Below are 24,706 nucleotides of genomic sequence, written 5' to 3' on the forward strand. Positions count from 1 at the left end.
GCCCGTGACGGGCCCAAACCATTTTTAGAATATTAAGAAAAAAATGTTGTAGTAACCTTTGTGATTATCTTTTCATGGGGCCCAGAATCCCTGGCTGCGCCCCTGCCTACATGTGATGCTTCCAGTGCCACCTGGACCCATTGAACTCAACACCCATATGGAAGTACTTGGCTGCAGCCCAGCACATGCCTTTTCTTTGTCCTCACATAACCGGGCTGACTATATGGCTGGCTCCAAAAGTCATTTAAGATCACCAAGTGTAATGTTCCTCAGGGCAGTCCCTTTCCCCGCTTCAGACCCCTCTCTAGTTTCTTTGTTGTGTTTTGAAAGTAGATGTTGCTGCTAGTAAGAGCTGTGTTTCTCTCAGGTATGTACAGATGGTGAAGAATGAAAGGCCCCTCGTAGCCTTCTCCTCTTTTGATTTGGCTTTCCTCTCCATTTGCTCCGCCAGCCGTGTGCACTCTGAGCATGGCGTTAGTTCTACAGAGGCTTTGCGAGCGGCTGCTGACCTCCATGCTTTCTTTTCTTTCATTTGAGCCTTTAATCATGTATGATTAGCCTAGATGTGATTTACAGTCTCTTTTTCTCTCGCCTGATGCCATTGGCGTTGGCGTGAGACTCGGGTCAGCCTGCGGAGTGTTTCCAGGTCAGGCAGAAGTAGGTCACGCTGTTCCCAGTGTGAGAGCCTATAAGTTCAAAGCAGACTTTGTGTAGCGCTCATATATGTAACAAACATTTTCCATCTATACCGCTGCACTACAAGCCCACATTTTATGAAGTCATAATTCACTTATTTCAATGTCAATGTATCACAACTTTCCAGAGCTTTACAAAGCTGCCGATTTTAGAGATCAGAATTTCCTAGAAATATAGGTTTAGAGGTTTATAATAATAATGAAATTATTTAAATGATGACATTTAAAATAATAATTGTATATAGATACAGTATAATAGACTCTGTCTTCCTGTCTGTGTGACAGTATGTGAGTGTGTATTAAGACAGCTGAACACCAGAAGCCACCGGGGTAGTTTTCATCCTCTCCTCCATCACTTTCCCATTTAAGAAAACAGAAAACTAACTTGGGTTTGCTGTGGCTGGAGAACATCAGCGTGTTGGAAATCCTCCAGCATGTTCATATAACCTTACAGGGCAGTTACTGCAGGATTATTTCCATATGCCTATTTCTCCGATTACACAAAGAGGTTCACTTTCCAAGAATCAAGGGCGCAGATTATTTCACTTTTTAAAATAATACATATTAATAATAGTACATGTGGGTCACTGTCTGGTTATTACCAAAGTACCAGGTACAACCACCGCAGCCTGATTGAAGCGCCCCGACAGATCCCTCTCTTCTTGGACTATCATGTAGTTTGGAGATTTGTTGTAGACATGCACAGTGAAGGGACATCACAATGGAGTGTCATAAGACAAAGCCGACAGGATTAACGCTCTTTTTTAACAATTTATTTGCAGTATTTGTTTTTTCTGCTCAAGCGATAACAAACAAGAAAACAAAACATTTTGAAGCGGTCGCACTTGGTGTTGAAAAGCTCCCTGAGAGAAGTCATGGAAATTGTCATATGGGTCATGGCGGGAAACCTGCTTTAGGGAACATGCTGAACCCCCCTGCCCGAAAAGAAAATTTGATTGAATAAAGCATTATTATGAAATGTATACCAAATTAAAGTATGATAGCAACAGCATCATTTACACATTTAAAACAATACTCAGATACTTTTAATTACAAAAGAGACTTTTTCAAAATACTTGCAGAATAAAAAAAAGAATTCAAAATGCAGCATCACCTCAAGTTTCCTTACTCTCCAACTACTTTCCTATATAAATGGTCACAATAAAAAAAAACAGTATTTCTTGAATCAGTCTTTACTATTGACTTTTTGGGTATGAGCACCTGAACATTTTATTATTTTTTACTTTGATTATATGGGAACTCTCGGAATCAAACAACTCTAATCCTGGACAAATGAAATACCTTTCTGGAAAGAACTGAGAAACATGGTTTTATCATCATTATTTGGATGGACTGACCCTATTTTAAAAACCTAACTCTAAAAGCGTAAATGTAGTAAGAACAGCTGAACGTTACTATTCAAATGCACTTCAATGTTATGTTCAACAGTATACTAAACACAACTGCCCGAATTGACCTGCCCAGTGTCCATAAATAACCTTTTCCACATCACAGTGTAGCGCGTTGTATCCAGTTTGTGCAATCATCATTGCTCTTGTTGAACCCGTGGCCAGCCGGTTCCTGAGAGGTTTGAACCGCAGTCTGCATTCATTGATCAGTGAGTTATTCTCAAGTAAACCCACCGACAGCAATGAATGTTTATTGCAGCCTTAAGAACCACAGCTGATCTGCTGTCTGAGGAAATGAGTCCTGGCGTGTCCAGCCACAGGATCCCAGAACCTGAGCTGTAGCCCCCCCCGCAGACTGTGGTCCTGCTATCTGCCCTGCATGAGTGCAGAACGGAAAGATGTCTCTGCGCATGGTTTCCAGAGGAGTGTGTGTGTCTGTGTCTCTGTCTGTGTCTCTGTCTCTGTCTGTGTCTCTGTCTGTCTGTGTCTCTCTGTGTCTGTGTGTCTTTGTCTGTGTCTCTGTCTGTGTGTCTGTGTCTTTGTGTGTATCTCTGTCTCTGTCTTTGTCTGTGTCTCTGTCTGTGTCTCTGTCTGTGTCTGTGTGTCTGTGTCTCTGTCTGTGTGTGGCGTCCCTCAGGGTACATGCAACGGTCGATGGTTTGGTCAGAGCTCAAACTCACCGACAGCGTTGAATGTTCTCCGTGAGCACCGGGCAGAACCGTGTGTTTCTGTTGGCTGTTCGATTTTGTTACTTATATGTTGCTTTAAAGGAATAGTCACATGAATCAAACTGCTCATTTTTTTCTAGTTTTCATCTTTGACGCTGCAGTTGGACTCGATCACAGAAAGTCACCATTACTTTGCTTGCTGCTTACCATCCATACCATGCATCTAAAATACCTGCAATTAAAACCTAAACATTTAAAAAAATATATATAATGTTGTCAGACCTGTGACCAGTGTGATATCTGATACCTTAGCTGCCAACAGATGGTTGAAACAATGGTATATGCTTATTTGTAATGCTAACAATAGCTGTGTGTTTGTGTTTATGTGTGTGTGTCTGTGTATCCGTGTCTGCGTTAAAACATCCTTGATAGGAAGCCATGCAGCGAGACGGAGTAGAGGCGCTGATGCAATGGTTTGGGCTTCTTTAAATAGCCCTGCAGACGTGGAATGCCTCATCATCCTCACCTTGTTTCAAACTACTCAAACTCTCATCCGTCTCCGAAGTCTCTGCTTCTTTCACCTTCAGCCTGCAGCAGAAGAACAAAAAAAGGAAGGCATCAGAAACACCATGAATAAAAGCACAGAGATGAAGTCGGTGTTGGAGGGAGGCAAATGTGTGATCAGAGAGCGCTGCTGTGCCCCCAGTTTAACTAGAGCACTGCAGTGTGGAGCTAGTTAGAGATGACTGTTCCCTCACCCTGCGTTGAACCTCAGCTGCTGCTCAGGGAGCGCGCCTTCCTGTGTTCGCCTCTTTGAGGTTGGAAAATCATGCAGTCATGTTTTATTAATGTTCTCTGTCTCTGCTTTTCTGTATTTATCTCCCCTGCTTAGCCTGCTTCCCTTAACACAGTCAAGCATATTGGGAACACTTTATTTAGTCTGGTCTGCATCCTCTTTTCACGTGGCCTTTTATGAAAGTTAGGATTTGATTTGAAGTCTTACTAAAACTTGTAGGTTGGTTGGGAAAATATAATGCAACTTGTTTGTCCGTTTGATTAAAATGAAAGGATTTGATCTGCAGTTCTCTACACATCACAGGCTGAAAGAGAGCGACTCTCCTGCATTATGAATGATCACTTAAGGTGGAGTGAGGCCCAATTGACTCTGTGCTCTGACACAGTTCACTGACCCTGGAGATTATTACCACAATAGGATTCTAAAGTTTTCTTTGTTTCATCTTACGTTTATTATTTTCGGTGCTGTCATTGTTGGCTTTTAAACAATGGCTTGTTGAATCTACTTTTGGGTCAGTGTGTAAGTCACGGCCAGATATTATTCCCCTTTTAGTTTTTTATCTAGAATAAATTCTTCCACATTTTCCTAATTCCTCTCTGCTTCTCTCTACGCAGACAAGATGGGAATTAATATATGTTCAGTCGCTCTGACTTCAATGGCTTCCCTCTTTGGCACTTGTGCTGCTTGGCTGCGTGCCCGAGACACACAGAGGCTGTTTTCATCTCAAACATCGCTCCCTCTCCTTCCCCTCGCTTGTTTTTAATCTGACTTGACTTCCGCTCTCCCTGCACTTGGGAGTACTTATGTGAAATGTACGTTAACTCGTCGCACGCACACTGTCTTATTCATAGGTTTGAGGTGTGGTACTTGAGGTGTGGTTCTATCATGGTTCTAATAATACTTCTCCTGGTGTGGTCTCCAGAAACTTTGCATAACTGACAAAAGGTTAGCGTGTACAAATATGTGCGAGCATGAGACAGCGGACGAGTGAAGAGTGCAACAGTGTGACTGAACCGGTGTGAACCTTGCATCGTCAGCACATTCCAGGGGTTGGACAATGAGGAGCACACAGCGTTCTCTCTGTCGCTCTGCAGCCAGGTCCAGGCTACACACATGAACAAAGTTCAGCAAGATGAGTTAGAACTGTTAAAGTCAGTGTAGGGTGCATGTTATGTTCAAGGAATCTATTCTCAGACCAGAACCCCAGGGGAATATAGGCTGTGTACTAGAACACCTACAGAGTTGTGGCTAGGTTTTGTTAGACTTCCACTGACCTGGAAGTCCCTGGATTGGATATGAATGAAAATATAAAAGCACTTCCCTGTTCCTGTCATGGCCTGAACATTTCTCTATTTCACTTTTTCATTTACATAATTTCACAGAAACTCACAAGCAAGATGGCCGCAGAGAGACAGAATCTGATTTAGGAAATCCAATATGTAGCGTCGATGTCCTGGATAAACCCTGTTGATTATCTGTTCATTTACTATGACAGTTTTGCTCACACAACTGTAATACTCAAATACTCATTCTGGTAGGATGCCAGTGCATGCTCTCACACACTTTCCCATCCGGTCATGCCTCTTGAAAATGATATAACTATATAATCCCCTGGCGCTGCGAGATATCCCCTAATGCAAGAGCAGCTAAAATCGCTCACGTCGTGAGGGATCCTCTTCTTGGACAAACTCAATCGAATTCAACAAATATGCCATAATTGCTGTGCCAATCACAAGTTAGGTTTTACTTCAGATTGGAGTTAAATTTAGATTGAAATATCTGTTTGAATTAAGTTTTGAATAAGATTTAGAGGTGCAGCGGATAGCAGCAGTAATGTTCTTCAGATACAATGCAAACAATTAGAAATGTTCAGAACGAACCCAAACTGCTCTAGCCCCTTTCCAGTATATGAAAACACCTTCAACTGGGTTGATTCAATCGTTTTGTGGAGTTGTGGTATAAATGAAAAGGTTCTATTGTGATTATTATGTTTGGCAGAGGTTATTATGATTATACCATTCTCGAATCAACCAGGAGATGGAATACTGCAAAAGATTAAAACAAATGTAATCATTTCTTTTGTGGCATATCTTTGCCTCTATTGGACAGGGGAAGCAGATATCTTCATGACACAGAATAAGAGCACAGCTTTCATTCTATGATACAGCACTCCAAATAAAAGCAACCCTGCCCGTGTTAAAAGCAACGTAATACTTTTGACAGGTCTAAGTGTATTAAGTTCTATCTGGGAGTGCATCAAAACAGCTCAGTGCACAGCGCCAAGCCACCAGGGGCACGCTGCCTCCTCCTCCAGGGGCACGCTGCCTCCTCCCCCCCCTCCTCCTCCTCCAGTGGCACGCTGCCTCCTCCTCCAGGGCCACGCTGCCTCCTCCTCCTCCTCCTCCTCCAGGGGCACACTGCCTCCTACTCCAGGGGCACGCTGCCTCCCCCCCCCCCTCCTCCTCCTCCAGTGGCATGCTGCCTCCTCCTCCAGGGCCACGCTGCCTCCTCCTCCTCCTCCTCCAGGGGCACACTGCCTCCTCCTCCAGGGGCACGCTGCCTCCTCCTCCTCCTCCTCCTCCTCCAGGGGCACGCTGCCTCCTCCTCCAGGGGCACGCTGCCTCCTCCTCCTCCTCCTCCAGGGGCACGCTGCCTCCTCCTCCTCCTCCTCCTCCTCCTCCTCCAGGGGCACGCTGCCTCCTCCTCCAGGGGCATGCTGCCTCCTCCTCCTCCTCCTCCTCCTCCTCCTCCTCCAGGAGAACATCGGTGCCTCTTCCAGGAGCACGCTGCCTCCTCCTCCTCCTCCTCCTCCAGGGGCACGCTTCCTCCTCCTCCTCCTCCTCCTCCTCCTCCTCCTCCAGGGGCACGCTGCCTCCTCCTCCTCCTCCTCCTCCTCCTCCAGGGGCACGCTGCCTCCTCCTCCTCCTCCTCCTCCAGAGGCACGCTGCCTCCTCCTCCTCCTCCTCCTCCTCCAGGGGCACGCCTCCTCCTCCTCCAGGGGCACGCTGCCTCCTCCTCCTCCTCCTCCTCCTCCTCCTCCAGGGGCACGCCTCCTCCTCCTCCAGGGGCACGCTGCCTCCTCCTCCTCCTCCTCCTCCTCCTCCTCCTCCTCCTCCTCCTCCTCCTCCTCCTCCTCCTCCTCCTCCAGGAGCACGCTGCCTCCTTCTCCTCCTCCTCCTCCTCTTCCTCCTCCAGGAGAACACCGGTGCCTCTTCCAGGGGCACGGTGCCTCCTCCTCTTCCTCCTCCTCCAGGGGCACGCTGCCTCCTCCTCCTCCTCCTCCAGGGGCACGCTGCCTCCTCCTCCTCCAGGGGCACGCTGCCTCCTCCTCCTCCTCCTCCTCCTCCTCCTCCAGGAGAACACCGGTGCCTCTTCCAGGAGCACGGTGCCTCCTCCTCCTCCTCCTCTTCCAGGAGCATGGTGCCTCCTCCTCCTCCTCCTCCTCCTCTTCCAGGAGCACGGTGCCTCCACGTGCCTGGATCAGCCTGCCAGCGCGAGGTTAACTAACTAACTGCCTAACAGCTCCTCTCCCTTAACCCGGGACTTGTCTTGTCTTGATGGTGACATATTGTTTTTTCTAATACCCCCCCCCCCCCCCTGCCCTGTCTTCCTGCCCTCTCTCTCTGCGCTGTGCACCTTTGAACCCTCTGTTGATGCTCTTGATCCCGTCATGTCAGTCTGGCTCTAGTTGACTCATCCACCCGCAGCACGCCTGAGAGAACCGCACTGTATGTCTCACTGCTCTCTTCTCTAAAGCTGTGTCGGCTCATTTCAGTGAGCGCTGAGGCTGATGAATATGTATCCCGACTTTTTCCGCAGCAGTTTTTGAGGATCTCGAACAAAGCAGACCCTTTGTGGTTGTCTTCAGGATTTAACAGTGACATTTCTCTGGAGCCTGCGGCCATTTCTTATCTTCAACAGACTTTATCCCCAGGTCAGACTTGCGGCCCTCTTTGAACGCTGGCATTGTTAGAATCCTCGCTTCAACTATCATATTTCGTTATTCAGGAAGTCGGTTTGTATCTCTAGGTCTTAATTGAGTCATTAAAGAAAAGCAGAGATATGTTGTGAAATGCAAACAAATGTAGCCCCAAAGAAACCTAAACAAAGGGTTATACAACGCTCACTTATGCAACATAATCCGTGTTTTTAATCTGTCGAGGCGACGCAATGCAGTGGTAGGTTTGCCGGCGAGGATCAGCGTTTCCCTCGCTTGCCCGCCACTCGAACTCGCTGCACTCCGCACTGCAGCAATAAACTGCAAGGGGCAGGGAACCAGGCCATCACCATCATCGTCATTTCAAAATGCCCAACCATCTCCTGCACCCTCCCCATCCACCTAGATGTCTCACAGATTTAAAAATGGCACAGTGCAGGGAGGCAGATGAGTGGAAATCACAAGCAGAAATTCTGAGTTTACATTTCTGTTATCAGTGGAAGCCAGCAGGGTGAGCCACCATGAGAATGACCTGGATACTGATCGACCTTTTGCTGCTGCCTCTGCCACCTCACGGTCAGACCTTGTTGATTGAAGTATTATTTGAATTATTTGAAGTATTAAAGTAACGTGTTATGGCAGGAAAGTTCAATCTGGTATATTCATTTTAATGTCACCTTATATAGAATGTGTGTTAAACTTGTGATTTCTGCATTGAGTGACTTCTGCCTAGCAGATACCAAGAAGAGGCCCCTAGGGTCTCTCTGTTAATTATCAATAGTCCTTGCAATTAACAGGGGAAGTCCCAGATACATTTTCAGATATAAGGCAGTTCAAGTCTGGTAGAATTAATGATTTATCTCCTACACATCCTGCAGGCCTTGAGACTGGGGTCACCCAGCAGTAAACAAGATAAACGTCCTTTTGAGCTTATCAATAAAATGTATTCATTCCTAGTAAGCTGACTTTGGGGTGAAGGGAAGTTCAGGGAAGCCATTAAGCCACAAGAACAATTAACTTATGTTGGTTGACTGATGCGGTGACTGTCATGGGACGATGGCGTTTGGATATTTACAAATATGGCTTTCATAGAGAAAAACAGGTGACTGTTGTGTGATAAGATACATGATACGATGTGTGTGTTGAAGATGTTTAGGGGGAATGAGTATGTGTCCTGTCAAAGAGTCCTCTGTCATGACTCCAAATCATTGATTGGGGGATCTGCCTAAGGGCAGAGGGACAAACACACACGCGAAACTCCTCCCCACCTTTGTATAAATGTTGTGATCATTTTGAAGATCGGCGCTCTTGTTTTTGACTTGCCGTTCCTGAGACGTGTCTCACACGGTGGTAGAACCTGAGCCCGGAGTACTCTGCAGAGTGCTTCGTGATTAGGTGATGTATTTGTATGTTTTTGCCATTAAAGCAGGTTATTGTTTAACCCTTATCCTGGCTGCTTTGGATTTTTCCTTCTTTTGAGAACCCGCTCATATAGGAATATAGGAACGGCGCTGAGCAGAGATTCTGCCCCAACAATACTGATCGACCTTTTGCTGCTGCCTCTGCCACCTCACGGTCAGACCTTGTTGATCTGAGTGGCATTGACTGTGTGTTTAGCTAAAATAACTGTGCGGGAACGAAAATGAGTAATTCTTGGAAAGTCATCGTTGTGCACTGTAAAAAAGAATCTGTGTCCATTGCTGCAATAAACAAACACAATGGGAGATTCACAAAGAACAAAATCTCAAACCTTGAACTTCTTAGTTGTTCCACTTGTCTGCTCTGTTTAACTATAGCACCTTCCTTTCCTAAACTGACATGTGAGCCCTCTGCACCCTCTGGAATAACCATGGCTTTCATTTTCCTCAGTTTTGTCTGCGGTACTATTTTATTCCAATAAGCAGTTTGTGTGACCAACATTACAAAGCATGTCCCCCTGCCCAGCAGTGAGCGTGTTTCTGTGTTGCACCAGCAGGGACACTGTGTCCTCAATGTGCTGTACACTGCTTTGTGCTCTGTTGACCTAATCGGCTCCGCCTAAGCAAAAGTTAAGCTCCTCTTTTTGTCCTACTATGAAAGACTATTCACTCTGCAGTGAATTCAACACATGGAGTTCATGTATGATATTTTAAGATATTCATACATGCATGGCTGTCGGTGGAAGCGAGCACGGCAGTATAGGTTGTGGATGTTTGCGTGGAACACTGCGGCGGTTAGAATGGGCTGATCCTCTGCAGAGCACTTTGAGAGAGTTGTTGAGGCCAGTGCTTTGGAGAGTTGTTCAGAGACTTAAGCCTCCTCCCCGACTCCTTCCTCCTCTCTAGCGCAGGGAAATCTCTGCTGAATTCATGTCTCCTTTCAGATTTCTAAAAGGCGTTAAACCTTTCTGGATTAAAGAAGGTAATCTGACAGGCAGAAGATTGTATTAGCCCGAGTGTTGGCAGAGCTTTTAATTTCTCCTCTCTTTTAATTTCCCCCTCTCAGCCTGCCTCTCCTGCTGACCTGCTAGATGGTATTATTGTGTTTTTCTTTTGAATTACAGCAAAATATCCCCATCTTCCCTTTTATTCACTCTCTCCTCGTGCTCTCTATCCCACTCTTTCCATATCTCCCCTCAGCCGCTCTGCCCTCCCTCTCTCTCCGGCTCTTCCAGCAGTGACAGCATACTTGTGTGAACCCATGATTTATCATTTGCTAATCCGTGATGATTACGGAGCTTTCCACACGGCTCTTATCTGTTGCTGAGCCTGCTTTTCACTCCATGGCTGCCAATTAACTCTCAGGCAGCATGCAAACAGACCTGTCTCTGTCAGCCAGCTGCAGGAGTGGAGGCCTCTCAGGCTCTTTGGGACTGTGCATGCATCCACAGACACACCAGTGTGCTTTTGGTCCAAGTACTTGTTGAAATGTGAGATTGAGAGATCAAATTCAATAGTGCATTTGGTATGTTCTGCACTTCAAACAAAGCTTAAACTCACCCCTTCAGCATCAGAGGGCAGGACGAGCAAGTGTGATGAGCCAGCCGTGGCATTCCCTCACTCAGAGAGACCACAGGAAGAAATACCCAGCTGATATAAAAACCCTGTCTTATGCTTCTGACTAGTTTTAGGTATTCGATCTGAATTATTGTCCTGGACAGTCCCTGATGTGGAGAGCTGATACTCATTTAGATACATGCTGCACAAGCTTTTTACTTTAGTGACTTGACATCCTTAAGCTTGGATATTATTATATTGGCATCAAGGTCAACATTTTGCTAGTTTACCAGATCTACCTCCTAGATATTGAGGGCCGAGAGCGGTGATGGAGATGCCTCATCGTGACTCATCTACCACTTCCTGTAGCCAGGCGGAGGGCCGGCCCAGGGTGGAGTAGGACAGAATGAGGTTATGGTGAACAGGACCTGGCCCGCGGGGAGGGTATGCACATCATGGTGCTCAGCTGATGTTGCGTCCAGTTGTCAGTGTAATGGGAAGTGACGTGCACATCAGAGCGATGTGGGTCAGAGCGGCAGACGGCAGCCCGCGGCTGCCTTCATCTGCGCCGCCTGTCTAATCTCTGCAGCCCGGCCAGACGAGACTCTCTAATCGACCCTGATATTCACTGAGCACACATTATAGCTCTCCTCACGCTCAGGAACGCAAACACGCGCGGCACGAAGGGCGACATTTTAGAAATGTACATGTAGTGGATGCTGTTTGAGATAAACATGGCTGAAAGGCCCAATCGGGCATTATGTCGTTTTTATACAAATATATATCAATATTTATTTTTACCTAATCAAGACGAATCTAAATGGATAAAAATAATAAGAAATCAAGATGTGATTCTTTAACGCATCTTACGGTCTCTGCCCCCTTACCTTTGACATTTTCCACACCCTCCTGGTTTTTTTTTTTTTTTAAATATTAATTTTGTAGTTTCACTTCAGGGTGATATCGATTGAGCTGTCATTCTTTTTTCCTTTTTTTTTATGTGGGTAAAAATAGTTCGTAGGGATGCATGGCTTAATGGGATTCCCTGACCTGGTCGGGGACAAGGACGGGAAGGGGAACAGCAGGCAGCAAAGTGTTTATTTAGCACCTGTGTATGGACTTAACAACTCCATCGTAGCCAGAGGGAAGTGACACATGGGGGCCTTGAAGTGTTTTGACATTTTCTGCTCAAACTGGTTTTTGCGGCTGAGGGAAGAGGCCCGAAGGAGTTTAGCCTGTGCAAATCTGCCTCCGCCTCATCAAAGGCAGTCATTTCCTGTTTGTTTCAGGCCCCCATCCCCCAACCCAGAGCTCTTGTCTGCTAATCCCACCCCTGCAAACTTCTGAACTCCACCAACCCCCACTCTTGGCCCACCTGCTGGTGTGCTGCCCGCCTCGCTTCAGTTTTGCTACACTGGGGCTCTGCGCTTTGTGTCAGCAGACTCGCGGCTGAGCACTAACAAATCCTCATTGTCCCGCGCCAGAGTGGTGACAGAGGGGTGGGGGGGGGGGGCGCAGCATCGCTGTCTGGTTTCTATTCAAATCCAGGTACACCCAGGCCTGGAGTGAGGGGTGCAAAGGGGCTCACAGAGCTCCATGCCTGGGATCAAAGTCCAGCAAGACCTGAGCCCGGGCCGGGGTGCTGGGTCAGGAGCCGCTTACACAACTTGCTTCTGATCTCACACACCAGCAACAAGTGACACTAGACTTCACAAACCAGCAAGGTTTCCAAAACACTGCGTAGCCATTTTAGGAACCAAAAAAATTAATCTGAGCCCATAAAATCACCTCCACAGATACCAGGTGCTCTCATTCTGTCAACTAAGGACTTTGGATTTCTGTAACCCTCAAACAATGCCCGTGCTGTCACCCCGTTTGTAAAAGCAGAATGTTTGTTGAGACTCATCCTTTGTATGAACATGTAGGATGGAGTGCAGAGTTTGGAAGCATGTGTTTCAGCGGGGCCTCACTGAGAGGCTCTGCTTATTGGGTTATGGAGTGTAGGGCTTTAGAGCCGGTGATGAAGGCTGATGTGTATCCGAGTAACAAGACTCTACATGTACAGGCATTTCTGAGCGCGAGCTGTACTCTGCTTTCAGTCTGAGAGCCTCAGATGGGCTGTATCTACGCACACACTTTTTGGGGATTAATGTTTGCCATACAACAGCCAATACTGTTGTTTTTGTTTTGTCTTTTATAAATCTGAATTTGTGACCTTAAGTGACGGCACTTGTTTTTCAGTTCCTAAAGCATCTGTGTGCGGCTTCAAAGAGATGCTTTGTTGTCATCACCAGCATTTGGATATCAATCCAGACCTATTTTTTTGTGTCTGTGTTGTTTGTTCTTCCTGATGTTAAGCCTCTCTGCTGTGTGTGTGAATGTGTTTTCCCGCAGCAGCCATTGTGTACATCTCTGATCCGGGGCGATGTTTTTCTTGGTTGTTGCTACTCCTTCACACTCTCCGCTTTTGCAGTGGATTAAGAGCTTTGGACAAAAGCAGACCGGGACAAAAAAAAAAATAGGGGCGGCAAGTATTTCCTGTCACTAAATACATTCCAAACCCAGCGACCCCCACGCAAGCCGGCGGGGAAAACAAACGAAAAAGGGAATAGAAAATATAACATCTCTCCTATTCTTCCTCTTTTAGAGCGTCTATATTTAACCGCCTCCTACATCTGCACTGCCTTTGTTGCATTTTCCTCCCTTACTTTATATTTCTTATAAACTCTCACAAGTCATAATGGCAGGTTTTATCATTTTAGTGTCGGAACCAGTGCTGCTTTTAAGAATCACTGGCCAAATTTGAAATATTTTCACTTTGACGAGAAATGGTTCTCAGCACGTTTAACTGATGCCTCGTGAGGATTTCAACCTGCAGAGCATGCCGGGCTACTCAAAGTGGGAGAAGGCAAGGTGAGCACTTTAAGAGGTGGGGGTGACTCCTAACCTCCAATGCAACTCTAACCCTCACCCTGGCACTGAAGGCGGGGTCTCCCCCCCCCCCTGGCGGAGCAGCTGCCTGACCTGCCTTGCTCGGCCTCTAATGGCTGACCTGCCCTGTCTGGACGCTCGCTTTTGTCTCCTGTCTGGCTCAGTTCCTCCCAGTGTAACATCACTACTGGCTACCGCAATCCACATTCCGCATTCCCACAGAGCAAGCTTTAGAAAGAAAAGACAGTCCCATGCACACACTTTTCACACTTGGCACACTTTGTCCGGCGCACACAATCTCTGTCTCTCTCTCGCACATACGTCCTTTTCAAAACTCCCAGACACAGAGCCCCTGTCTGGCTACATACACACACACACACACACACACACACACACACACACACACACACACACACACACACACACACACACACACACACACACACATATAGATGTCTGTGCGCCTGCTCTAAGTGAAGAAAAACAAAACACTTTTCATTCATTTTGGAAACAATTGTGGTGTTTCCATGAAATTATTTAATGTACTTACAACTTTTTTAACAATTCATAAATTAGTATAAATCAAAAAAATATAGTGGAAAAGTGGCAAAGAAGTGTGTTTAGTCAGTAAAGTTGTAAATGAGAAGAACTTTTGAAATACTCACCTAAAGCGTGGCCAAAAGTTCGGCAGGATGAATCTGTGGAGACCGGGTGGTAAAAAACAAAACAAAAAACAGGAGAGAGTGAAAAAGCCTCCATATTCAGGGAAACCCTTATGTAGGGGCTGGAAAGTTGCTGCTGCTTGAGTCGAACAGCCCCTCTCTCTGTCTCACCCAGTCTGGTCTCCTGCCTCTAGTGGGAACTCAGCCAGCAGTTTGCAAATACAAGCGCCTCACAAACCTCTCTGCTGTCCCTCCCTCTCTTTGCTTCTGTGCCACTACATAGGTAAACAAGCACATGCATTCCAACATGCATCACACACACACACACACACACACACGCACACGCACATGCACACACAGAGAGACCTGGCTGGCTGAGACGAGAGTTAGTGAACTGCTTCACATTTTCGTGCTTGCACTATATATGAGGCAGTTCATGGACAGCACTGCACAGAGTCATGTGTGGAGGAAGGCTGCCATGATTGGCTGAAGGCCTGGGAGCTGAGGGGGGGCAGGGGGTGCTGTGATTGGTCTGAGCTCAGACCATTGAAAGTTAATGCTCTTCTATTGAATGGCTGCCTCTCTGGGTGGAGTTTAGGTGACACTGTTGAGGAAACATCCTGAGAGTCTTTACTGGAGTTCAAACTGCTGTGGTTGGGCAGTATGGAAATAGTGTGTATGTATGGGCACCACGTTAGCTGAAAGCACTGCATTTATGGCTTGATTCTTTTCACTAGCTAATTGGTCAATATTTTACGCCTTTTAAATTAAGATCATTCTGAAAAGACTTATCATCAATATTGAGGTAAATTGATGTGTATACACTATTTTCTGCTTCCATTTAGGAATTATGATGAATTGAGTCACATTCTCTGACATATATTGAACATAATATGATATGTTACACTCCTTTCTTAAATCTTCTTTTTACTTTACGTAGGATCTGCTTACAGTGCAGTTTGGTATGGCTTCAAGTTCATTAATGCTCTGCATGTCTCTTTTTAAATTAATTCCTCATTTTGCTTTTTTACCAAATAAAAGGATCGTGTTTGTATCCAACATGCATACATAATGTACACAGTGAGGTTTTCAAAGACGTGTTATCATTGTGATCCAGCGCTCTCTGAAGTGTGGATCAGAAACATGCTTTGGATCAGAAACACGCTTTAGCCTTATGGAAGTCGTTCTTTTCTTGTTGTTCTCACAGCGGCAGTAAGATAAATATATGTGTTTTTTTTTTACATCCCCCTGAGTGATGACGGCATAGCGAGGCCTGGAGCGCTTCCAAGTGCTTTCATTCACACCTGATTAGATCACTCTGACCTGGATAACATGCAGCGCTGCAAGTTGGGCAGCACGCGGCCACACGAGCCTTGTGTCCTCAACACAAACTGAGAGGATATTAAAGCAGATACCTGGGCGAATGTCAGGACGCCAGTCGTTTCACCTTTCCTCTTCCCTCGCCATGTGAAGAACATGCATGTGGTTTACTCACATCAGTCATCACTAAATGTAGAGCCTTACCGATCTTCACTCATCAGTGTCAGCAAGGTTGGGGCGGCGTATCACAAACCCAGATTTGTCATATTTCTGCTGTCAGACATTGAGCTAGAGATGTCAGGATATTCAGAAGCGTGTAAGCAGCGTTGTATTATAAGCTGCCGGGATGATTAAGTCAAACTCCAGCTGGATTTTTACATAATCAAGTTTTCATGGAGTTGCACAACTGAATGTAGTTGTAGCTTAGTTCATTATGATACAAACCAAGGTCTTTACAAAACAGAACAAGTAGAGTAGTGTATTTCTGAAGTGCATTTTATTTTTGCAATTCTATATGCAGGCAATATAGCTGGCATCTTTAACACCAAATCATTGGACATCAGGGAAACATGTGATGTTGGTGTGTGAGACCTGACCTCAGCTCCAGGTCCCTCTCCTCCCGGCTGCTCACTCCAGCAGCGAGGATGACAGAGATGTTTTTCATCATTATTTAAAACCTGTCCAATTCAAATGAAACTGGAAAAATCCCAATCCTAAATCATATTTCTTTTTACAAGAAACGGATAATGGCTCATAGGCATAAAAAGCGTCACACTTCATCTCAAAGAAGGTGAAAGAAAGAAAGCAGGTCTCCCTTGAAAAAGAGATCTATGATCTCAAGGGACAATCTGGTTAAATAAAGGTTTGAAAGACCAATATAAATGGGCTATCACAACCATAGAGTGCATTTATGCAATCAAAGACACAAACTGCCTCGTCAATGATCATGACAAAGTTAGTAGAGCATCCCTTATTATTATTATTATTATTATTATTATTATTATTATTATTAATGTTAATAATATTACTACACTTGTATACATACAACTTTTGCCAATCAAATCAAATGGCTGAATAATATGAGTGAATGTGAAGTCAACTGAATGTTGTATGTGTTTTGCATGTTGACTGGATGATTTGTAATCACAATTCATCCATTTATGGCAATTTTCTTTTTAAAAGAAACGGTGAATCTTTCAGTTCCAGACTAAGATTGAGTGGCTGATGTATGTGTCCGTTCAGACCAGGGGTAGGTCTAGGAAATTCAGGGGACAAATAGCAAAAGGAGCACCATTCAATACATATCAAATGCTTCTCCACCACTCCATATTCATCTTATTTATGTCTGTATCTTGCTAGCTATAAAAAAGTCAAACCTTTACTCCTAGTCAGTTATGTGGTATAAGAGTAATGGCAACGACACACAAGTGAGAAGAAACGTAGTACTGGCATGAGTGCGCACATCACTTTGAACACATGGAGACAGACTTGGTGAGGGTTTCTTGTTCCAAATGTTTTTGCTTGACATTAGATTTCAGATTGTGAAGATTGATAAAGATTGGCTAACAGGTTAGTAGTTTCCCCTAGCATCCAGCCTTTTGCAAAGCTAGGCTAAAAACATCCAAGATTATCTATATGCTGGACACTGAGATCTTCTCATCTGCTTCTAATTGACTGTTTCTTCTAAGGAATACAAGTTACGAAGTTATGAGTTGTTTGTTGGAATCCACAATTTCACAGTGATTGTTTTTGTATGGCCATGGCTCAAATTGCATCTCTTCCCTTAAAACTCTACACCATGTCTTCACATTAGCATGTTGTTCTGTATCGAACACGGAATCTTGGTAAGAGATCAGCTTATTATCCTGGCGGGCCTCTCTCTAAAACACCTCTTTGTTGTGCTAATGCATGCTCTGTGATAGCATCTCCATCCTTAACTTCCTCCATGTACAGATAACCTGGAGGGGGTGGAGCGGTGTATGTAGGGCGCTGGGATTCGGGTAGTGGGGGGTGGAGAGGGTGTTGTTGCAGCATGTCCTGCAGCTGTGCCTATGATGACAAGCCTGTCCTCAACATGCCCTCTGCCAGACTCAACACAACACACAGCTACCTGCAGGGCTTCCGCTGCCTTCCGTTGTAGTTCTTCTTGTCTTGACTTTGGCCAGGATGTGCTGCGGTTTCGGGATTTCAGCAGAAGGTCTCCGCATTGCAAGCGGTGGTTAAAGCAGCACAGTTCTCTGCTGTGGGGAGATTGGTGGTTGGCTGCTCACCGAGGTGCATTGGCCTCACTGAAGGCACTGAACCAGGTTTCTGTGCCCAGAGCAGTTCTGAGGGAGTCATGCTTGATCTTTCTGGGCCACAAGTAAACTAGGTCACTGTGCTGTCCACTGAACGTGTGTGTGTGTGTGTGTGTGTGTGTGTGTGTGTGTGTGTGTGTGTGTGTGTGTGTGTGTGTGTGTGTGTGTGTGTGTGTGTGTGTGTGTGTGTGTGTGTGTGTGTGTGTGTGTGTGTGTGTGTGTGTGTGTGTGTGTGTGTGTGTGTGTGTGTGTGTGTGTGTGTGTGTGTGTGTGTGTGTGTGTGTGTGTGTGTGTGTGTGTGGTTCCACAGATATGCAGTATTGCTGTTTCTGAGATTCTCTGAAACTGCAGCACACCCCCCCCCCCCCCCCCCCGCCGTGACGCCACACTGGGAGACAGTGAGATAGAAAGAAGCGGAGAAGGAGAGCGAGAGATGAAATTCTCATCCTTGGTACAGATCCCTAAGAACGCTTGGGAAGGCAGGATCTTATTATCACAGCAAATTTGCAATGTGCAGAGTGGAGCAGATTAGATGCGTCTTGCCTTTGAAGTGTATTTTCCAACCATTGTGCCGTGGCAAATTGTGTTGGAGGGAGCTGTGATAAGAAGCACGGGTTATGAATGCTGCAGCATTAAAAGCCGTCATTTGAGCAATAAGATCAAACACTCACAAACTCCTGCTAAATTAAAAATATGTCCTCTCATTTCAGCTCTGTCATTCAAAGATGTTTGTGAAAAAGACCCAGTTACCAAAATAACAAGGTGCATCGGGTGGCTTGGATAAATATGTCAATATATTCGTTCGGTAGACTTCGGTAGACTTCAGTAGACTTATGTACACGTGTACCGAACCGAAGGGCCCATACCGAATAATTTCGGTACGAATACGTATACCGTTACACCCCTAGATCATATAATTCATGTTAACCTGGTCACTTGAAAACTCACTATGGAATGCGTTTGAAATGCCATTGAGCACTGGCCTTGATCAAAATAATTAGATTTAAGGGGAGAGTTGTATGTTGTCTACCTGTGGGGCAGAAACAGAAGACTCAGGGAGAGAGGAAGCTGCCGTAACTCGCTCATTGATTCTTCTTTTCTCTCTGAAACTCTCCGCATGCTGCTGGTAAAATATTGAGTTGGTTTTTGGGGAAGCCTGCCCACAGAGCTTGGCTGGGGTATTTTTAGACTAAGTGGAGGTCTGAGAAATACTTATGGGGGGGAGGAGACTCCCTTTTCACTACTGATCCTCCACCCTTCCCCTCGTCCCCATGTTATCCTCTCCTTTTGTTTCATCTGTCTCCGGATTGGCTCGTCAGATTCCTTAAGGATTGCTTAGCGTTTCTCAGAGGATGAATGTAAAGATGTTTTTTGTTTCCTCAGTCATGTGGCCTCAATACTGTGTCTGCATCATTAAAAGCTTCATGAACTGTTTTATACATGAAGTCTTCATGTCTTTATGACAGCCAAATGCCTCCTCCCAGGTGTTTATCTCTGCTTCCGTGTGCATATGAAAGCATTGCTCTATCCTTGAGTTTTCTTGTTGAAGTGGAACTGAAGCAGCTCTATACACAGGGCCCCCACAGAATAATTCATTTGATGCTTTGATAAGCGATAATGGACCCAGTAAGGTATAATTCATATAGCCCAGATCTCTTTAGAGAGACTATGGCTTCCACAAAGTGTCCCACTACCTCCCTGAGTACCCCCCTATTTCAAGACTCGTCTGGATGAAGAGGGTCTATTTATTATTTAAATCCTTCTATAATTCATCCATTCCCCACCAATACACCCTCCTCTGCTCATTCCTCATCTAGTACAAATGAGTATGAGCTCTGTATGTGTACGTCTGAAAACACTCAATGCTTATTCCTGCAGTCCTTGCAGTGATTTGATGCTGTGTGACACATTGAGTCTAATTTATAGCCTAAAGAAGCAAACAGCTGTGGCCTATTTTGTTTAGCTGTTGTTCGGGTGATGTCACCATTTCTGCCTCGTAAGGCTGCCTCGCTCTGGGCGCTCGGTGTGAGGATGTCAGGAACATTTGGCTAAGCTGCTGACGAGCAGGGCAGGGGTGCTGTAGCCTTTGGAATAACCAGATAAGTCAACCGAGGTTGTTCTGTGCAGTTTTCAAGACGCCTATTACCCACTTATAAATATTCACACATGTCCTGTTGCTATATTTGATGTGACGTATTTTTTTTTCAATAATGCATACTGGTTTAAAGGGCATTGTATGATAATGTTATGGTGGTTGGGGGAGTGCTACATTGGGTCAATTGTAGAATAATTACTATTGTCCCCTGATGTGATTACATGAGGTCACCCTATCTATTATTTCAACTATGCAGTTCCAATCACTTCCACTCTACTTGTTCAGGCAGACTTCTTAGGGACATACACTTGAACACATTAAATAAGAACTGTGTTACCTAATCTTCCTGGATCCACTAAGGATTGAGTCTTTGTGTGTGTTTGGCTTCATTAGAGTGGCATCGATGCACCCAAGTCGACTCAATGATTGTAAGGTCTTGTTAGAAACATTGTAGTACAGTTAAAAATATACATGCTCTTTTTCCAAATAACACATACAAAGTGCAAGCACATAACACAATAGTTAGAAATATATAGATTTCAGAATTCAGTAAAGGAAATGGGGAATATGGCTGTGCTGGAAGCAGCTTCCTGCAGGACCTCAGCAGGTCACATGGACACAACACCACTGAACACACTTCTCTGCTTAAATATGTCTGACATTCTTTTTCTATTGATCATATGTATTGATACATTATTTTGTTTTGTGTTTTCACAGATACGGTCAATGACAGTCATCTAGGGAAGTAAAATACTCTTCTGATCTTATAAAGTGCTGTTTGATGAAAGATTACAATTACATTCCCAATAGATTAAAATGCTTTAGCCTTGTGCTTTTTATTACTACCAGTATTCATGCTATGTCCCCGAAGTTAGCATCATAGGAGCTCCTTCAACCAAAAACAATGGACTTTTTCAGAATACTGCAGAAAATAAGATCTTTGGTAAACACACGTTTATGATCCTTTTGTTGAGCCTGATAATCTCTGCACATAGAGGCAAAGTCCCGCCCTTCTACTTCCGCCCCATGGGACCTTATTTCGGAAAAATAATGTATTGAAGTCAATGGAGAGAGAAAGATTATCTTTCGATCCCGTTTGAATTGTGCCACGAATTACACATATGATGTTTTTCAATCGTTAAAAATCATTTCCATGTCAAAAAAGTCAGTTTGTCGTAAAACTGTTGAAATATAAGACTATGAAAAATACGCAACTCGAAAGACTAAAAACCCCAGAGTCGTGTAAGTGATGTCATTAACGTTACACATTACACTCGAGTTACTCACCGAAGCCTTGTAAAGCCGGTCCCGCATGGCTCTTACGGAACCGACTAACTCTCCTTTTGTGTATGTACAGCTCTCAACGTGCCCAGACTTGGAAGGATTTTCACCTCTTTTAATATTTTTTGCCTCATTCTGAAAGAAAGAGTGAAATATGCTAACGTAGGGTGACCAGACGTCCCCGTTTTCCGGGGACAGTCCCCGTTTGTATTGGCCTGTCCCCGGTTGAAACTCTCCCCGGAAATGTCCCCGTTTTTTCATATACATTAAAAACACATAGCAACGTGAAATAATACGTTTGATGTCAGGAAACACTGGGTAAACAGACTGTGGTCAAGCCAGCCCCCACTGCGGTGCACGAACATCCTATGCATTACGGTAGAGGCCTGTAAAAACTGCCTTCAAAATAAAAGCGATTACTCGGTCAATAACAAATATACCTACAAAAACACACCAAACATATTTATATATACTGGAGCTTAAATTAAGAAATATGTGCTACATAATGTGATCAATAAGAATTTAAAACAAACTACGTATAACTACCACATTATAACTGAGTGAATGTAAAATGTAAGGATACAGTTATGAAGACATATCTGACATTTCCACTGGGTGACTAATTTCAATTGATGTTGACACCATCTCACAACACTCCTAAAATAACATTACTTTATGAAGCACAATTTAAAATGTAAGCTGTTTAAAATCTCAAATTAGATCTATTGTCCATCTATATTTTGATTATTATTTAATGTAAACTGTCCATAATCCAAGAGTCATTCGAAGTCAATCAAAGACTTATTTCACTTCATGGTGATAGCAGGAGACCCCATCTGGTCAATCAGAGAAAATCAGGACAATCTGATGTAGAATTTTAAAATAAAATACTTTTTAAATCTCATATGTGCTATCGTCCTTCTGTTTTTATACAAGAATAAATAAAAAACTGTCAAATAATCAAAGACTTATTTCACTCCAGGGTGATAGCAGGACACCCCATCTAATCACTCAGAGAGAATCAGGACAATCTGATGTAGAGTTTCAAAATAAAAGACCTTTGAAGTCTCAAATATGAGCTATCTTCCTTCTGTTTGTATCCAACAGTTCAAATGTTTGAATTACATTGAACCAGAATTGTCCCCCTTTTTTCTTTAACAGTGAAGAATATCGGATATGTTAATGATATATTGACCGCAAAACTCAAAATGTCCACGGTTTTCATTTTGAAAATCTGGTGTGACGGCCATCTTGGTGTTGGTGACGTGTGCGAGACCAGAGATGGAGTTTATTGAGCGTTTCATTCAAACAAAAGTGTTATTTCACAGTTTTAGGACACATTTGTATTTTTTTGACTTGCAAAATGATCTTTTCAATTGACAAACATCATTCGTGGCACAATTCAAACGGGATCGAAAGATAATCTTTCTCTCTCCATTGACTTCAATACATGATTTCTCCGAAATAAGGTCCCATGGAGGTCCCCCGGAAGGGGAGGGACTTTGCCACTCTATTAACACTACTTTTCTGATTTTCAAAGCAAAAATACAATCGCCAGAAGTAAAAAGCTAACATTATAAAGGAACCACTTAACATTCTGTGCATCACCGCTAAGCTTAAGGTGGCTAATGTTTGTCGTGATGGGGTTTAGTTTATACATCGTCATCTTAACACTAAACATAGTTCACTTTAGTATAGAAACATTAGAATGTATTAAATGACACATGTTGATAGTTATTCAACATGTGTAGTTCACCCTCGCGTTGCCAACACTTTTAAACGATTATCCTCTTTGTGTTAGCTTAGATTTTTAACCTGGTTCAGACAGCTGACTGAAGCCACGTGCTCATTCTCCATGTACCTGTGATCGTGTACATGCTTGATGCAGATATGTCACTTGTTACCCTTGAAATCTGTCATCGTCTAACCTACCGAAGAGTTGTTGTGGGTGTATTCAAAATCTTTGCATGTCACATTCAGTGAGGGAAGAGGTTTTTAGACAACTTATTGTTCTCATTGTAAAACTAACTATATTTACTAACTTCAAACAGTTTGCATTCATAGCTTAACATAATTATAAGTACAGAGGTCTTAGCCACATATACACAAGAGAAATAGTACTCATAAAGAATGGGCCTTTTCAGAAGGTCATTACATTAATAATGATGCCGCTTTCGTTGCTACCTCTGTGCTACTGAGTGGTTTTGCTTTGTCACAGAAACCCAATAATGTATATGGATTGTTTGGCTGTTTTGATATGCAAAGCTTCAGACTCAGGTTGGGCACCTGTTTCGGTATATTCACATTTATTTATCTCCCCGGTGCCAATTGTTTGCTCCCAAGCGTATGGTGTGTTGCAAGTAGATACACAATGCCGAGTAGCAAGATGATAGATTGTATCAGTGATGGATAAAACAAAGAAACGATAGAGCTCAGTCATTGGGTTAGAAGCGTACATTTTGGCAGTACTAGTTGAGCTCAGCAAGTCTTAAAGACACCAGGGGCCTCATTTATAACGCCGTGGGAAGGTTGCTTACGTAGTAGAAATCCCAAAAATAGGCACAGAAATGTTCCGACATTTTCCGATTTACAAAACATTGCGTACCGGAAAGTGCGTACGGCACGTCCTACGCCGGTTTCCCTTTTATAAATCACAATGGACTCGAAATGCGGTGCTGCTTTTGCGGGCTTCACGTAATGCCCATATTTGCCTATAAATACTAAAATAAACGCCCATTCATTCATTCATTCTGACTGACTGCATGAAGAAGATCGCAGGAAATGACGACAGAACAGCTAAAAAAGACATCTCACACCGTGTCAGATTTTGATTCTTTTGGGGAGGTTGAGATAAATCATATTGTTTGGTGGATGCAGTTTGAACCAGAGTAGCAGCATGGAGGTCGGATCGTCACCAAAATAAATAAATAAGTGGTCCGAAAAAGGTTAATGACAAAATAAATACACATTAGCCTTCCTCAGGCAGTGTGTTTGTACCGGGGACAGGACACACCCCCTTGATGAGAAACTTTAAGAAATTATCGGGGAATCACTCCGGAGTGGAGTCATGACGACTGGATCTGAATTATGTTTTTGTATTTGGTGGTTTGTGTGTGTGTGTGTGTGTCCCCCCCCCCCCCTGTTAAAGGAAATACAACTAATGTGTTGTGTTATATTAGCTGTTCAATTTACCACATAGGCATAAACCCTCCTGTGTTTTATGAGCGACTTATCAAGTCTTGGCAAACGGCATAAAACACGATTAAAGGTGATAGTATATACAACCATGCTCGTATCTACAACCTATAGAAATGCAAAACGGCGTCAGTTTAGACGTTATTATGTCCTCCTGCTTACCGCATAATTTATGATAAAACATGTCATAACATTAACACAACATATTCGAGGTGGTTTTAAATAACATATCCGTATTTATTTATTTCTCCAAGTTATGTTTTTGTGTGCACTGAGGAGTCTCAAACAGGCGTTTGTTTAATCATTTTAAGATTGGCTTTAATCAATTTGTGACCATGAATTCTTCATATATGATAAATGAGAGGTAACATTTTATTTATGGTATTATTTCCACAAATTTCTCTCCATTCTTCCTTCTGCTAACGGTGTCGCAGTTTCTCGTCCC

The 24,706-nt window shown here is 44.0% G+C and overlaps 2 protein-coding genes and 1 long non-coding RNA gene across 3 annotated transcripts in view; 2 read left to right on the forward strand and 1 right to left on the reverse strand.

Moving 5' to 3' along the window:
* LOC307043614 (uncharacterized protein) overlaps positions 1 to 24,706 on the forward strand; it is a 307,614-nt gene that overhangs the window by 127,381 nt on the left and 155,527 nt on the right. The window lies entirely within an intron of this gene.
* The window catches only part of nr6a1a (nuclear receptor subfamily 6, group A, member 1a), a 113,661-nt gene that overhangs the window by 32,543 nt on the left and 56,412 nt on the right, over positions 1 to 24,706 (forward strand). The gene's annotated exons all lie outside the window — the stretch shown is intronic.
* LOC307045090 lies at positions 1,454 to 14,471 on the reverse strand. The gene is made up of 3 exons (XR_013809771.1): positions 14,077 to 14,471; positions 3,299 to 3,360; positions 1,454 to 1,630 (listed from the first exon to the last, which is right to left on the reverse strand). It is a non-coding gene; the product is annotated as an uncharacterized lncRNA (long non-coding RNA).

This window comes from Notothenia rossii (genome assembly GCF_949606895.1).
Source record: "Notothenia rossii genome assembly, chromosome: 6".
Lineage (NCBI taxonomy): Eukaryota > Metazoa > Chordata > Actinopteri > Perciformes > Nototheniidae > Notothenia > Notothenia rossii.